The sequence below is a fragment of the Bos taurus genome, chromosome 29, assembly GCF_002263795.3.
Source record: "Bos taurus isolate L1 Dominette 01449 registration number 42190680 breed Hereford chromosome 29, ARS-UCD2.0, whole genome shotgun sequence".
Classification (NCBI taxonomy): domain Eukaryota; kingdom Metazoa; phylum Chordata; class Mammalia; order Artiodactyla; family Bovidae; genus Bos; species Bos taurus.
The window spans coordinates 40,302,315-40,318,555 of NC_037356.1; the positions used below are offsets into that span (position 1 = coordinate 40,302,315).

General features: G+C 46.1%; 1 protein-coding gene, 1 long non-coding RNA gene and 1 pseudogene across 2 annotated transcripts in view; 2 read left to right on the top strand and 1 right to left on the bottom strand.

The window, feature by feature from the left end:
• The window catches only part of FADS1 (fatty acid desaturase 1), a 107,183-nt gene that overhangs the window by 58,279 nt on the left and 32,663 nt on the right, over window positions 1-16,241 (bottom strand). The window lies entirely within an intron of this gene.
• LOC132344204 (uncharacterized) overlaps window positions 1-16,241 on the top strand; it is a 63,866-nt gene that overhangs the window by 44,406 nt on the left and 3,219 nt on the right. The window lies entirely within an intron of this gene.
• Window positions 11,735-13,651, top strand: LOC789170 (transmembrane protein 183-like; annotated as a pseudogene).

A 16,241-nucleotide genomic window follows, 5' to 3' on the forward strand; every position in this document is an offset into this window, starting at 1 on the left:
ACAGTCCATGGGGTCACAAAGAGTTGGACACGACTGAGTGACTTCACTTTCACTTTGGGCAGTGCCCAGCAGGGTCCTCTGAGGCAGGCTATTATGTATGATTATAATGAAAGTGAATGCCGCACAGTCATGTTAGACCCTTTGTGACCCCATGGATTATACAGTTCATGGAATTCTCCAGGCCAGAATACTGGAGTGGGTGGCCTACCCCTTCTCCAGTGGATCTTCCCGATCCAGGAATCAAACGAGAGTCTTCTGCATTGCAGGCAGATTCTTTACCAACTGAGCTATCAGGGAAGCCCTGATTATAATGACAAAAGCAACAAAAAGCAAGTGAAAGAAACAATTTCCAACATGGAATCAGAATTGGCTTCTTCTCTGCAACAAAAGTAGAGTCAAACAAGAGAAGGAGGACTGAGGACTGAGGCATAGGACCCTTGCACATTACAAAAGAATCCACGAGGGCAGGGATCTTGGTCTTTTTTGTTCAAGAGCTCAGAAGACTGTAAGTGCCCTATAAATATTTGTTGATTAAATTAAAACAGCCAAAAAAAAAGTTCAAGATGGAAAAGGGATTCAAAATCACATTATGCATCAGGGAGAAATAATTGTGTGTTATAGACTGAATATCTTTGTCCCCCATCTCCCTAAATTCATATGTTGAAGCCCCAACCCCCATTGTTATAGTATTTGGAGATGGGGCTTTGGGGAGGTAATTGGTCAGTTGGTGGTCTGATGAGAATTGTGCCCTTTTCAGAAGAGACACCTGAGAGCTTGCTTTCCCTCTCTCCATGCACCCGCACCAAGGAAATGCCTTGAAGGCACACAGCAAGGAGGTGGCGCTGTCTGCAAACCAGGAAGAGATCTCTCACCAGAAACCCATCATGTAGCATCCCGGCCACAGACCTCTCATCTCCAGAACTGTGAGAAAACACATTTCTGCTGTCTAAGCCACACTGCCTATGGTATTTTGTTATGGCAGTCCAAGCTGATTAATATATTATGTATCTTGCAAGATGCACTGGCCTTCGCCCAAGAAAATCTGAGTAAGAAAAACAAATGAAGTCCTTAGCAACCAAGAGCACTCAGCTGTGATTCCAGGCCAGGTCCTGTACAAAACAAGTTCAAAGAGTGAGACCCGAGTGAGGGCCCGATGGCCAGCCCTGGCCTGCTGTGGGGGCAGTGGTCATCTCAGACAAAACACCTGCACCTTCGTTATTGACCAGCTGAGAACGTTGTGTAATTATGTACTCTTACTACTTTTAAATGCAGAGATAATTCGTGTTCATTTTAAAACTTCAGCCACTGTAGAAATAGGGTGCATGCTCCGTCGCTCAGTCGTGTCCTACTCTTTGTGATCCCATCTCCAGGCTCCTCTGTTCATGGGATTTCCCAGGCAAGAACACTGGAGTGGGTTGCCATTTCCTCCTCCTGGGGATCTTCTGACCCAGGGATCAAACCCGAGTCTCCTGCGTCTCTGCATTGGCAGGCAGATCGTTTACCCCTGAGCCACCTGGGAAGCCACTTTTGTAGAAATAGGTGGAGTGAAATGTGAAATGTCCTCCTTGCGGTTCTAGAGTTAGCAGTGTAGCAGACATCCTGCCAGAACTTTTTTCTGCCATAGCCCTGCTCAAATCTTCCTTTCATGGAGCCTTCCCATGTCTCAGGTCCCATCTTCCCCTTCTTTTTTCCTTGACACTTTATACCGGCAGACAGAGGCTAAAGGGACTGAAGGCAAGAGAAAGAGTAGCTTTTGTCAGAGCATCACCTGCTTCAGAGAAAAATCTCGGAAGAATCGTTTATGGAACCGGCCAACTCAGCATCCAGTTGACAAATAGAAGAAGAACTTCTGCGGTGCTTCCACTGGTGGGAAGGAGAGTCAGAGTATGTATCTCATAGGACAGATTTTGAATATATTTAGCCATTTATTTTTTAAAATTGAGGTATAACACACATACAGTAAAATGTACAAGTATTTTTCAAATTTATTTTCTTGAAGTACAGTTGATTTATGATGTGTTAATTTCTACTGTACAGCAGTGATTCATTTACATATACATGTGTATATATATATACATATGCAATACGTACACTTGAACTTAGTAAACTTGACAGCAAACCAAGGTCCCCAGAGCAGCTCTTCCAGGAGGACTGCTCCATCTGCTGACTTTGGCTGCCTTGTTCCTGTTGATCATGGCATGAGTGGGCACTCAACAGCTGTTGCGTAAATGAATGACTGAATGATTTTAGGTTTTACCATTTAGCATTTAGACACTACCCTAGTCAAGGAGTGCAATTTGGTGGAAAGCACTTGGGCTACAGAAGCAGACAAATTCCAACTCTGCTTACAAACTTGGGACCTTGGGCAAGCTACTTAATCTCTCTGAGTCTTGATGTCTTTATTAGTCCTTGTAGGATTACTCTGAAGATTAAAATGGATAATGGGTATAAAGGATTTAACATCGTGTTTGGCACATAGGAAATGCTCACACTATTCCTCATCAGTCCTGACAGCCAAAGAGACAAGCAGCAGCAAGAGCACCAAAGCCCAGCACTACTTACACAAAAAGGTGGAAACAGCAGTAATCATAAGTAATCAATCATAAGTCCCTTATATTGTGTATAGTACTTCACAGATGGTCAAGTGTTTTTGTTTTTATTGTATATGTCTGATTGTATCTTCATATTCCTGTGAGATAAGATTTACTGCATTTATAGTGTAGCGATAGATAGTTGCTCAGTCATGTCTGACTCTTTGTGACCCCATGGACAGTAGCCCGCCAGGCTCCTCACTGCATTTAACAGCTGAGCTATTTCAAATCGTAAAAGATGATGCTGTTAAAGTGCTGCTCTCAATATGTTGGCACATTTGGAAAATGCAACAATGGCCACAGAACTGGAAAAGGTTGGTTTTCATTCCAATCCTAAAGAAGGGCAATGCCAAAGAATATTCCAACTCTTACACAATTGTGCTAATTTCACAAGCTAGTAAGGTAATGTTCAAAATCCTTCAAGCTAGCCTCAGCAAGACGTGAACCGTGTACTTCCAGATGTACAAGCTGGATTTAGAAAAGGTAGAAGAACCAGAGATCAAATTACCAACATTCATTGGATCATGGAGAAAGCAAGGGAATTCCAGAAAACATACTTTGGCTGCACTGACTACGCTAAAGCCTTGACTGTGTGGATCACAACAAACTGTGGAAAATCCTTAAAGAGATGGGAATAGCAGACCACCTTACCAGTTTCCTGAGAAACTTGTATGCAGGTCAAGAATCAATAGTTAAAAACTTCCATAGAACAACAGACTGGTTCAAAATTGGAAAAGGAGTACAACAAGGCTGTGTATTGACACCCTGCTTATTTAACTTATGTGCAGGGTGCATGCATGGGTACTCAGTCGGTTCTGTCATGTCTGACCCTTTGTGACCCCATGGACTGTAGCCCACCAGGCTTCTCTATCCATGGAATTCTCTGGGCAAGAATACTGGAGTGGGTTGTCATGCTCTTCTACAGGGGATCTTCCCGACCAGGGATCGAACCTGCATCTCCAGCATTGCAGGCAGATTCTTTACTGACTGAGCCACTAGGGAAGCCCTTATATGCAGAGTACATCACGTGAAATGCTGGGCTAGATGAATCACAAGCTGGAATCAAGATTGCCAGGAGAAATATCAACAACCTAAGACAGGCACATGATACCACCCTAATGGCAGGAAGTGAAGAGGAACTTAGAGTTTCATGATGAGGGTAAAAGAGACGACTGAAAAAGTTGGCTTAAAATTCAGCATAAAAAAAAGCTGTCAATAATATCATAGCATCCTCTTCAATCATTTCATGGCAAATAGATGGGAAGCAGTGGAAGCAGTAACAGAGTCTATTTTGGGGGCTCCAAAATCACTGCAGATGGTGACTGCAGCCACAAAATTAAAAGACACTTGCTCCTGGGAAGGAAAGCTATGACAAACCTAGACAGCATATTAAAAAGCAGAGACAAAGGTCTGCATAGTCAAAGGTACGGTTTTTCCAATAGTCATGTATGGATGTGAAAGTTGGATGTTTTTGAACTGTGGTATTGGAGAAGACTCTTGAGAGTTCCTTGATCCTGAAGGAGATCAAACCAGTCAATCCTAAAAGGAAATAAACTCTGAATATTCGCTGGAAGGACTGATGCTGAAGCTGAAGCTCCAATACTTTGGCCACCTGATGTGAAGAGCCATCTCACTGGAAAAGACCCTGATGCTGGGAAAGACTGAAGCCAGGAGAAGAGGGTGGCAGAGGATGAGATGGTTAGATAGCCTCACAGACTCAGTGGACATGAGTTTGAGCAAACTCTGGGAGACAGTGAAGGACTGGGGAGCCTCACGGGCTGCAGTGCATGGGGTCGCAAAGACTCAGACCCAACTTAGTAACTAAACAACAATAACTAGCAATGCTGAGCATCTTTTCATGCTGCTGCTGCTAAGTCGATTCAGTCGTGTCCGACTCTGTGCGACCCCATAGATGGCAGCCCACCAGGCTCCCCCGTCCCTGGGATTCTCCAGGCAAGAACACTGGAGTGGGTTGCCATTTCCTTCTCCAATGCGTGAAAATGAAAAGTGAAAGTGAAGTCGCTCAGTCATGTCCGACCCTCAGCGACCCCGTGGACTGCAGCCTTCCAGGCTCCTCCGTCCATGGGATTTTCCAGGCAAGAGTGCTGGAGTGGGGTGCCATTGCCTTCTCCGAGAGCATCTTTTCATGAGTAATGCACAAATCTTAAGTATACAACTTGAACAATTCACACACATACACACATACACATATACACACTTCTGTAACTACCACACAGACAAGGAGCTTTCCCAACACCCTGGAATTTCCTTAAGCTCCTTTCCAAGCACTATCTCTACCCAAAGGTAATCACTGTTCTGACCTGTATCACCGGCTATTAGTTTTTCCTGTTCTTGAACTTCATCTAAGATGAAATCACAGAGAATGTAGTATTTCATGTCTGCCTTCTTTTAGTCATCATATGCCCGTGAGGTCCCCTCAAGTTCCTGGAAGTAGCAGGAGCTTGTTCTTTTTAATTGCTCAGTAGTAGCCTGCTGTGGGCTTCCCTGGTGGCTCAGCGATAAAGAATCCACCTGCAATGCAGGTGATTGGGTTCAATCCCTAGGTCGGGAAGATCCCCTGGAGAGGGCATGGCAACCCATGGCAGCATTGTTGCCTTGAGAATCCCGTGGACAGAAGGGCCTGGTGGGCTACAGTCCTAGGGTCGAAAAGAGTTGGACATGACTGAAGCACCCGGGCACACATGTATGCAACTGGCTGTGTGATTACAGCACAATTTCTTCATCCTTTCCACTGTTGCTGGACCTTCGGTGTGCTTCCAGTTTGGGCTACAGTGAGTAAAGCTGTAAAGCTACCCTGATCATTCTTGTGTTTTTCTCATGGGCATCTGCACTCGTGTCTCTTGTATATTCCATCTAGGAATCGATTTGCTGGCTCATGATTTGTCTCTTAAGGGAAGGCTTTGTAGGCATTTGTCCTGGCCATGAATGCTGAGGCCCCAGAAGGCACTGTAAGAATATTTGTGACATGGTGAGAAGCACGTGTGCCTGACAAGGTCATTTCTCTCTGGAAAGGGCGACAGTCAGAGAATGACCTTAAGAACCCCAAGACTGGGGAGAGGTCATCTTGCTCAATTCCCACAGCCTGGAGCAAGGCTATGCAGGTGTTTCCAAGGTTGGCCTTTCACTGACCTCCCTGGCTGTTTATCTGGTCCTGGCCCCGCAGCTTAATGAGTGACTTAATGTAGGCGAAGAAGTTCACATCATCCGAGCTGCGGATAGGCTCGCTCAGCTCAGGTCAGGGTCTCTTCCGACCTCTAGAAGGACTTTGAGTTTTGGGGACTCAGCCCTAATGAGCAGGAAGCCAAAGGACAAATCAGCAGCCTGGGTGACAGCGGGACTCCTGAGGTGCTCAGCTCATGGTGCCACCAGAGCCGGCAAATCAGAGCCAGGAGGTGGAGGGGGCAGCAGTCCCGCAGAGTCAGGTGGGGAGATGCTTGCCGGCTCAGCGCCCCGCAGCCCTTGTAGCCCTCGGGCTCTGTCAGGGATGCCACCTTCTTTCTGCTGCACTGGAAGCCTAGGGAGCACTTTATGCAACAGACCCACCATAGCATCACTGGAATCAGACTGGAAATGGTTTAGAGACCATTTTTCTTACAGTCATCGGCTTGATGGCTTCCAGGGCAACACAGTCTCCCAGCAGAAGCACAACCCCTCTACACAAACAAAAGCAGCCAGAAAGGGTGGAAATCAATAAGCCCCAGACCTGCCAATGGCTTCTTGGTGACACTTCCCCCTGGAACCACGGTTTGCTGCTGAGTACAGTAGGTTAACGGGACTCACTCTGGTGTATTACCTGGAGTGACTTAGAGAATCACCTAATCTTTGCTCGTCAGAAAGCGTAAACCTGGCTCTGTAAACAAAAAATATTGTATTAGGCCTCAGCAGTTGTGTACGGTCAGAGTGAAGGGGTGATCAGTCCAGTGGCACTGGCTGAGGGCTGCCCAGCCAGGAAAGTCCCTCCCTTTGGGGCCTCATTGTCACCCCGCTTCCCAGGCACAGAGCAGATGGCTGCAGCACAGCCTAAGCCCAGGAGGCCTGGGGCAGCCCAGAGTCCAGGTGGGATCAGAGAGGTTAGGAATTAGTGCAGGCAAGCATGTCCCCTTTCAGTCACCAATTCCACAAGTGTTTATTATTATCTTTATTTGTAGATGAAAACTCAGACCCTCAGAGGTTAAGAAATGTACTCAGGAACGTGGAATGCTGGCGCCAGGACCCCACTGAAGTCCCCTTTTCTCCAAGTTCCACCTCTTTTTTTTTTTTGGCTGCACCACGCCAGCTGTGGAATCTTAGCTCCTCAACCAGAGATTAAACCCAGGCCCCCAGACACCTGTGCGCTTGAATCAGCATCTCCAGAAGCAAGCTCTTGATTCTCAGTGCAGCGTCTGGCAGGGGTGCAAGTACAGGTGTTGTCAGTCACCAGCATAGATCAGAAGCACTGACAGGAGATGAAGAGCTAAGCCTTAGATGTAGGGCTACCAAGCACTAGCTGTGTGATCTCACGCTGCTTAGTTCATACTTTTCATCGCTATTTCTCCACGTGATCAAAATAGATACAGTAAAACCTCTCATAGAATTGTGATGGGACAATGTTGTGAAGGTGTCTGTTGGCCGGCTGCCCCTGCATGTGGACCCAGGGGCTATAGACCCCCTGCCTGTGCTAATCATAAAGCCTCTGGAGGAGACCTCTGCGTATTGGGGTGGTAGCCCAGGCCTTGAGGCCAGATGCCCAGACAACACTGGCCACATCTACCTGGTTTGGGTCCTCTGGGCCATCGGTAATATGTCTGCTCTGCTACCATGGTGGTCCCGCAGGAAAAGGCAGAGTTGTGAGTGCCTGGGCATGGGTACCACACTCCCCCAGGATGTGGGATGCTGACCTACTTCCCAGGTGTCCAAGTCTGGCGGATGGCCCAGGGCTCACTGCCCTGAAATGTTGACCAGGAGCATGACGGAAATCTTGGAGAACTGATCACTCAGATAAGGACCTAGAAGTTCGAAAAGAAAAGGCTTGCTTGAGGTCACATAGCAAATTAGTGCCCGGGTGTGGTTGCCAGAGACCCCCTCACTGAACTCAAGTCTGACTGAGGGCCAGCACAAGACAGGGTTGGGGGAGGGTGAACATTCTTCCCCAGAGGCTCTGTGCCCCACAGCTGAAGGGAGGTAGGCCCTATATCTGTGGGACCTGGAGCCTCTGACCAAATGAACCCCTGACCTCTCCTCTGATCCCTTTTGTGCTACAAGGTAGACTTCGATAACATTCAGACAAGCAAACAGTGGGGACCTGTGGTGCTCTTTCCAGGCTGGCACTTTCTGTGCCAGCTGAGGGCGGGGCCAAAGGCTCAGCGGCAGGGTTCCTTGAAGGGATCTAAGATAAGCCTGGGTTATCTCAGGTCAAAGACTGTCTGTTTCTCTGGCATTATTTTGCTGCCCTCTGTGTTGCTCTGCTGAACCCCAGTGACCTTTGTTGACCTTTGATGTTGGCAATTTGATCTCTGGTTCCTCTGCCTTTCCTAAATCCAGCTGGAACATCTGGAAGTTCTTGGTTCACGTATTGTTGAAGCTTAGCTTGGAGAATTTTGAGCATTACTTTGCTAGTGGGTGAAATGGGTGCAATTGTGAGGTAGTTTAAACTTTGGCATTGCCTTTCTTTGGGATTGGAATGAAAACTGACCTTTTCCAGTCCTGTGGCCACTACTGAGTTTTCCAAATTTGCTGGCATGTTGAGTGAGTGTAGCACTTTAACAGCATCATCTTTTAAGATTTGAAATAGCTCAGCTGGAATTCCATCACCTCTGCTAGCTTTGTTCGTAGTGATGCTTCCTAAGGCCCACTTGACTTCCCACTCCACGATGTCTGGCTCTAGGTGAGTGATCACACCATCATGGTTATCTAGGTCATTAAGATCTTTTTTTTTTTTTTAATAGTTTTTCTGTGTATTCTTGCTACCTTTTCTTAATATCTTCTGCTTCTGTCAGGTCCATACCATTTCTGTCCTTTACTGAGCCCATCTTTGCCTGAAATGTTCCCTTGGTATCTCTAATTTTCTTAAAGGGATCTCTAGTCTTTCCCCTCCTATTGTTTTCCTCTATTTCTTTGCATTGATCACCGAGGAAGGCTTTCTTATCTCTCCTTAATATTCTTTGGAACTCTGCATTTAGATGGACATATCTTTCCTTTTATCCTTTGCCTTTCACTTCTCTTATTTAATGACTTATAAAGGAAAAGAATCTGAAAAAGAATATGTGTGTGTGTAACTGAATCACTTTGCTATACACCTGAAACTAACACAACATTGTAAATGAACTATACTTCAATAAAATGAAAAAAAAAAGTTAAACATAGAATTCCCATAGGGTTATAGTACAGTGTTAGTTGCTCAATCATGTCCAACTCTTTCTGACCCCATGGACTGTAGCTCACCAGGCTCCTCTGTCCATGGAATCCTCCAAGCAATAATACTGGAGTGGGTTGCCATTCCCTTTTCCAAGTGATCTTCCCGACCCAGGGATCAAACCCAGGTCTCGTGCATTGCAGGAAGATTCTTTATTGTCTGAGCCACCAGGGAAGCCCAGAATTCCCATGCTGCTGCTGCTGCTGCTAAGTCACTTCAGTCGTGTCTGACTCTGTGCAACCCCATAGACTGCAGCCCACCAGGCTCCCCCGTCCTTGGGATTCTCCAGGCAAGAACACTGGAGTGGGTTGCCATTTCCTTCTCCAATGCATGAAAGTGAAAAGTGAAAGTGAAGCCGCTCAGTTGTGTGTGACTTTTAGCAACCCCATGGATTGCAGCCTACCAGGCTCCTCCGTCCATGGGAGTTTCCAGGCAAGAGTACTGGAGTGGGGTGCCATTGCCTTCTCCACAGAATTCCCATGTGACCTAGTAATTCAGTCTTAGGTATATGCACCCCAAAACTGAGAATAGGTATTCAAACAAATACTTGTCCATGAATGTTCAGAGCAACAAAAGGTGGAAACAGCTCAAATGTCCATGAATGGAGGACAGGATACAGGATATCCACACGATGAGCTAGTGTTCAGCCATATAAAGGAGTGGAGCACTGACACACACTGCCAGACCGATGAACCTCAATAGCATCATGCTGAGTAAAAGAAGCCAGACCCATAAGGGCACATATTGTGCGATTCTGTTTATATGAAATGGCCAGAAAGGAAAATTCACAGAGACAGAAAGCAGGCTGGCGGTTGCCAGGCCCTGAGACGAAGGGGACCAGGGAGTGACTGCTTGATGGGTATGGGGTTTCCTTTTGAGATGATGAAATTGTTTTGGAATTAGATGGAGGTGATGGCTGCACAAGATTTTACATATTCTGTTGTTGTTGCTTTGTTGCTAAGTCCTGTTTGACTTTTTAAGACCCCATGGACTATAACCTGCCAGACTCCTCTGTCCATGGGATTTCCCAGGCAAGAATACTGGAGTGGGTTGCCATTTCCTTCTCCAAGGGATCTTCCCGACCCAGGGCTTGAAGCCACATCTTGCAGGGTTCCTTCCTTGCGAACTCTTCATCTTGGGGAGTCATCTGAAAATCTATGACTCTCTGCTCAGCTCACTTCCTGCTGCTCCCATGGAGGGAAAAGTGAGCTATGACCTCAGAATCTACTAGCACAATGTCCTGGTTCTTGTGGCTCCCCAATGGAATTAGAGAAGACACAGAAGCAGCAGACCTGGGGCTTCCCTGGTGGTCCAGGAGTTAAGAATCAGCCTTGCAATGCAAGGGACACGGGTTCCATCCCTGGTCTGGGAAGATCCCACATGCTGAGGAGCAACTAAGCTGTGCCCCACAAATACTGAGCCTGTGCTCTAGGGTCCGCAAACGGCAACTGCTGCAGTCCGTGCACCTAGAGCCTGTGCTCTGCAACACACCGAAACGAGAAGCCCACACACCACAAGGATGAGCAGTCCCTGCTTGCCCCAATTAGAGAAAGCCTACATGCAGGAAGAAGACCCCCCACCACCAAAAAATAAAATAAATACATTTTTAAAAGAAGCAGCGGAGCTAGAAGAAAGCTCAAGCTCTGTTGTACATATTAGGTTTGGGGGTCTTGCTCCACCCCTTCCCTATTTCCCCAGTGCGCCCAATGCTCTGGGTGGTGGGCCAGCAGGAGCTAAGGCCCAGGAGGACTGGCAGAGGAGCCAGGCAGGGGTGGATAGAAGGTGACTGTCAACAAGCCAGCGTGGAGGGCATTGTGTTCCCAGCCATCTGGATCAGGCTTCACACTGTGCAACACTCTTCCTCTGATTCCCACCTGATTTTTACAATCACTTGTGGGTCAGCCAGGCCAACAGGCTTCCTCCTTACTTTACAAGATAAACTCCAGAAGGACTTCCCCGCTGGTCCAGTGGGTAAGACTCCACACTCCCAATGCAGGAGGCCTGGTGTCTAACCCTGGTCGGGGAACTATATCCTGCATTCAATAAGATCCTTTGATCCACAACTAAGACCCAGCACAACCTAAATAAATTCCTGCTTCCGAGGTGCCTGCTGATGGTCTCAACAAGGCCAGTGGTGCTTGATTCTGCTGAAGCAGCTATGGAGATCTGGACTGTTTCCTGTGACTTGAAATGCAAAGCTGCAGGCAGAGCAAGCAAATAGGTACTCCCAAGGTCGCTGGTCAGGGAACTGGAAAAGATCAGTTTTCATTCCAATCCCAAAGAAAGGCAATGCCAAAGAATGTTCAAACTACTGCATAATGTCACTCATCTCACACTCTAGCAAAGCAACGCTCAAAATTCTCTAAGCAAGGCTTCAACAGTATGTGAACTGAAAACTTCCAGATGTTCCAGCTGGATTTAGAAAAGGCAGAGGAACCAGAGATCAAATTGCTAACATCCTTTGGATCATAGAAAAAGCAAGAAAATTCCAGAAAAATATCTATTTCGGGGCTTCAGTTGTGGCTCAGCTGGTTAAAAAAAAATCTGCTTCACTGACTACACTAAAGCCTTTGTGTGGATCACAGCAAAGTGTGGAAAGTTCTTCCAGAGATGGAAATACCAGACCACCATACCTGCCTCCTGTGAAACCAGAATGTAGGACAAGAAGCAATAGTTAGAACTGGATATGGAACAACGTACTGGTTCCAAATTGGGAAAGGAGTATATCAAAGCTGTATATCATCACTCTGTTTATTTAACTTCTACGCAGAGTACATCATGTAAAATGCCAGGCTGGATGACGCACAAGCTGAAATCAAGATTGCCAGGAGAAATACCAATAACCTCAGATAGGCAGACGACACCACCCTTATGGCAGAAAGTAAAGAAGAACTAAAGAGCCTCTTGATGAAGATGAAAGAGAAGGGTGGAAAAGTTGGCTTAAAACTCAACATTCGGGAGTGGGATGGCAGCAGAACCGGCCAGAGTTGGCCCTAGGCTGACAGATCCCGCTCTCTGGCCTGAAACATGGCCTGGGGTCCTGGCCCTCTAACCCAGTCTCGCCCCAACACTGTCACCATGCCCAAGACAGGGAAGCGACTCAAGTTCTGGGCCCAAGATGCCTGCTCAAGCAGAGTGACTGTGGTGAACTATGCCAACTCGGATCCGGCCGTCATGAGGTCTGGAAGGGTCAAGAAAGCTGTTGCCAAAGCTGTTCAGTAGGAAGCCTCCCAGGTTCTTGGAGTGGAATCTCTTTCTGGAGCTGGTGAGCCCTGTGACATCATAAATTGCAGTGGTGAGACTGATGCCCAGGAGGAAAGCATCCATGAGAGACTATCTCCAGAAAAAAGAAGAGCAAGAGGCACAAGAGAAGACCTGGATGGGACTGGAGGAGAAGAGTATCCCATGGATATTTGGCTACTGCTGGCCTCCTGTATCCGTCCTGAGAACATTGTGAATTTTTCCCTGATTTGTAAGAATGCCTGGACTGTCACTCGCACTGTGACCTTTTGGACGAGGTTGTACAGAAGACACTACACACTGGAGGCCTCTCTGCCTTTGCACCTGCGACCTGAGTCAACAGAGAAGCTGCATGCACTGTCTTCAGGCATGTGTGATCCGATCTCTGTATGATATATATAAGCCATTTGCTGTGCGAATCTCCAAGAATCCAGCCATTCCAGAAAGCACTTCTAGCACATTAAAGAATTCCAAATGCTTACTTTTCTGGTGCAGAAAGATTGTTGGGAACAGACAGGAACCAATGTGGGAATTCAAATTCAAGTTCAAAAAATAGTCCCCAAGATTAAAGAGCAAGTGTATGGGAGGACTGTAGCCTCCCATTCAGTACGAAGATGTTCATAACAACCCAGACCAGGACCGCTGCCTACTGCAGAGCAGCACCTTCAATTTCATCTTTATTCTAATTGTCATGGGAATGATATTTACCCTGTTTACTATCAATGTGGACACGGACATGCAGCATCATTGAGTGAGACTGGTGTTCCAAGATTATCCTGTCCATGGTGGTCAGAAACTGTGCCGGGAATAGGGTGTGCAAGTCATCCTGGACCCAGTGCACAACGTTCAACTTTTTGACTGGTGGCATCCTCAGTATCCGTTTTCCCTGAGAGCATTGATAGTGCTTCCTGTCACTGAGGGCAGCCCTGAGCTAGGCCAGTCCATTTGTAATCAGATTCCAGTTTGGAAGGGGCAGCTGGATTGTATATCTAGTCAGTAATGCACATACTGTTTAGGTTTTGGGGGCTCCTGATAGAAGAAGGAGAAGGACTGAATCACGAGGAAAAACAACTAATATTTATAAATGTATTTTAATGTAAACTTTTGCATTTGAAAGGAGAAACCTGGCCCTATTTTCTGTGTTAACCCCATTTGGTGCCACTGAGTTTGTTGTTCTTTGTTCTTTTATCCCAGCTAAAGTGGATGATCTTGCTTTAGGGGAAAATTAAACTTTTAAATCTCCAAACAAGGAAATGTAAACATTCCTTTATGGATCAGAGTAACCTTAGAGGCCTAAAATTGTTGCTACTATTGCTTTCAGTTTAGCTGTCCCTCAAATTCAAGTGAATATTTCCTTGTTTCCCTTTACCCTTATCTAGAAATAAAGCAGGTGACAGGGTTTTCAGAACCTTAAAAAAAAAATTCAAAAAACTAAGATCGTGGCATCCGGTCCCATCACTTCATGGCAAATAGATGGGGGAACAATGGAAAGACTGACAGATTTTATTTTCTTGGGCTCCAAAATCACTGCAGATGGTGACTGCAGCCATGAAATTAAAAGACGCTTGCTCCTTGGAAGAAAAGCTATGACCACCCTAGACAGCGTATTAAAAAGCAGAGACATTACTTTGCTGACAACAGTCCATCTAGTCAAAGCTATGGTTTTTCCAGTAATCATGTATGGATATGAGAGTTGGACCATAAAGAAAGCTGAGTACCAAAGAGCTAATGCTTTTGAACTGTGGTGTTGGGCCAGACTCTTGAGAGTCCCTTGGATTGTAAGGAGATCAATCCTAAACTAGTTAAACCAGTCAATCCTAAAGGAAATCAGTCCTAAATATTCACTGGAAGGACAGATGCTGAAGCTGAAGATTCAATACTTTGGCCACCTGATGTGAAGAACTGACTCAATGAAAAAGATCCTGATGCTGGGAAAGGTTGAAGGCAGGAGGAGAAGGGGACAACAGAGGATGAGATGGTTGGATGGCATCACCGACTCAATGGACATGAGTTTGAGCAAGCTCTGGGAGTTAGTGATGGACAGGGAGGCCTGGCGTGCTGCAGTCCGTGGGGTCGAAAAGAGCTGGACACGACTGAGCGACTGAACTGACTGATGAGATATTGAGCATAGCTCCCCGTGCTATATAGTAGGTCCTTATTGCTTATCTATTATGTTCAAGTTTTTGAAAAATCAATTTACTTTTGATGTCTTCCTTGCCCTTAAATGTCTAGACCTGCACTGCCCAATACAGTAGCCCCCAGTCTCATCAGTTACTTAAATTTAAATTCAGTTCAGTTCAGTCGCTCAGTCGTGTCCGACTCTTTGCAACCCCATGAATCACAGCACACCAGGCCTCCCTGTCCATCACCAACTCCCGGAGTTCACTCAGACTCATGTCCATCGAGTCGGTGATGCCATCCAGCCACCTCATCCTCTGCCGTCCCCTTCTCCTCCTGCCCCCAATCCCTCCCAGCATCAGAGTCTTTTCCAATGAATCAACTCTTCGCATGAGGTGGCCAAAGTATTGGAGTTTCAGCTTTAGCATCAGTCTTTCCAAAGAACACCAAGGACTGATCTCCTTTAGGATGGACTGGTTGGATCTCCTTGCAGTCCAAGGGACTCTCAAGAGTCTTCTCCAACACCACAGTTCAAAAGCATCAATTCTTTGGCGCTCAGCTTTCTTCACAGTCCAACTCTCACATCCATACATGACCACAGAGAAAACCACAGCCTTGACTAGACCGTCATTTGTTGGCAAAGTAATGTCTCTGCTTTTGAACATGCTATCTAGGTTGGTCATACTTTCCTTCTAAGGAGTAAGCGTCTTTTAATTTCATGGCAGAAATCACCATCTGCAGTGATTTTGGAGCCCAGAAAAATAAACTCTGATACTGTTTCCACTGTTTCCCCATCTATTTCCCATGAAGCGATGGGACCGGATGCCATGATCTTCGCTTTCTGAATGTTGAGCTTTAAGCCAACTTTTTCACTCTCCACTTTCACTTTCAATCAAGAGGCTTTTTAGTTCCTCTTCACTTTCTACCATAAGGGTGGTGTCATCTGCATATCTGAGGTTATTGATATTTCTCCTGCCAATCTTGATTCCAGCTTATGTTTCTTCCAGTCCAGCGTTTCTCATGATGTACTCTGCATATAAGTTAAATAAACAGGGTGACAATATACAGCCTTGACAAACTCCTTTTCCTATTTGGAACCAGTCTGTTGTTCCATGTCCAGTTTTAACTGTTGCTTCCTGACCTGCATACAGATTTCTCAAGAGGCAGGTCAGGTGGTCTGGTATTCCCATCTCTTTCAGAATTTTCCACAGTTTATTGTGATTCTCACAGTCAAAGGCTTTGGCATAGTCAATAAAGCAGAACATGGATTAGAGGAAGTCTAAATTTATACAGATCCTTATCACATATCCTTAGGATTGAACAACAGAGTCTGATGAAGACCTCTTAATGGGTTTTCAGTTAGTGCTTTTGTGGTTTGGAGTACATTGTTTATTGCTTCCGAGTCTACATTTCCTCCTCTATAAAGCATAAATTAAAAAACCTACTTCACAGGTAGTGACTCATTTGTGAAATAATACATGGAAGGCACTCAGCATATTTCTAGTGTATACTAACTATTGGCTGTTCGTCTAGTTCCTTCCCCAGAGCGCTGCAGAGGTGATCAGTTTGGCACATCACAGCATTAGGTTGGCTGAATCAGGGAGATCAAAGACATGAAAATTCCTTGAAAATAGAAACCCACTGGTATTGCTAAGAGCACAATGAATTAGCGTGACGGAATCAGGCTGTGGGACTTCCCAGGTGGTGCTGTGGTAAAGAGCCCACCTGCCAATGCAGGAGATGCAGGAGACTCGGGTTCGATCCCTGGGTCAGGAAGCTCCCCTGGAATAGGAAACAACAACCTGCTCCAGTATTCCTGTCTGGAAAATTCCATGGACATAGGAGTTTAGCAGGGTCACAAAGTGTCAGACATGACTGAG